Below are 1,139 nucleotides of genomic sequence, written 5' to 3'. Positions count from 1 at the left end.
ACATACAAAGCAAAAGGAAAAGTAGCTAACTAGCAGCTTTTAGTGCCCTTAGTGCATGATGACACTAAAAAGGGGGAAGGTGACTTCAACAAGGCTTAGGGGACAACATTCCATGATGCTTCTAAGCACTCTTCAGCTGTTGATGTGCCTTAAGGAAGATGAGGCAGGGAACCTGGTACCTATTAAGAACAATGAGGAACTTAGGACAGCCTCCTTGGTATGTGGGGGAGCCAAGGAGAACGGACAGCACCTCACCAGCCTCCTCCATTCTCCTGTTCCAGGAGGATCATCAGGCATTCTGCCCATAGAGCTGCTGGATAAGCCTTGCCTGTATGTTCTATGTGGAAACATGCAAACTTGTTGGGTGCTGGCACTGATACGCGAGTCTTTTGTCAGATATGTGATTTGTAAATATTTATTCTTATTTGTAGCTAGTCCTGTCATTCTCTTAACATTAGTTTCGGAGAGAAAGTTTTAAATTCTGATGAATTACATTATCAGCTTTTTCATTCATAGATCAATCATGAACTCCACCCAGACTCAGGTCATAAAATTTTTCTCCTAAGATTTTTCCTTAGAATTTTGCATTGTTCATTTAGATCTCTGTTTTATTTGGTCTACAAGGTGAGAGGTTTAGTGTTGAGGTTCATTTTTTCCGCTTAATGAGGTCTGTCGCAACATTACTAGTTGAAAAGTGTATCTTTATTCATCAAATTGCCTTTGCATCTCTGTCAGAAATCAAGTGACTATATTTATGTGGTGTATTTCTGAACTCTGTTTGTTGTATTTATCTTTGTCTGCATCTCTTTGCCACTGTCCTGATTATGGCAACTTTTAGAAAGTCTTAAAGTCAGATAATGAATTCCTCCAGCTTTATTCACATTTTTCAGAATTGTTTTGACTATTCTAGTTTCTTTTGCATTTCATACAAATTTTTGAATCCACTTGTCTATATATACAGAAATATTCTGCTAAGGTTTTGTTGGGGATGAGCTAAATATGCACATCGGTTTGAAGGGAATTACATCTCTGCTATGGTAAATCTTCCAATACATGAGTCAGTAACATATTTATTTAGGCCTTTATTTCCTCAGCATTTTTTTAGATTTCAACATAAAGATATCATGGACATGTTTTAT

Source organism: Castor canadensis, chromosome 4, assembly GCF_047511655.1.
Source record: "Castor canadensis chromosome 4, mCasCan1.hap1v2, whole genome shotgun sequence".
Taxonomy (NCBI): domain Eukaryota; kingdom Metazoa; phylum Chordata; class Mammalia; order Rodentia; family Castoridae; genus Castor; species Castor canadensis.
Note: the sequence above shows the minus strand (reverse complement) of the source record.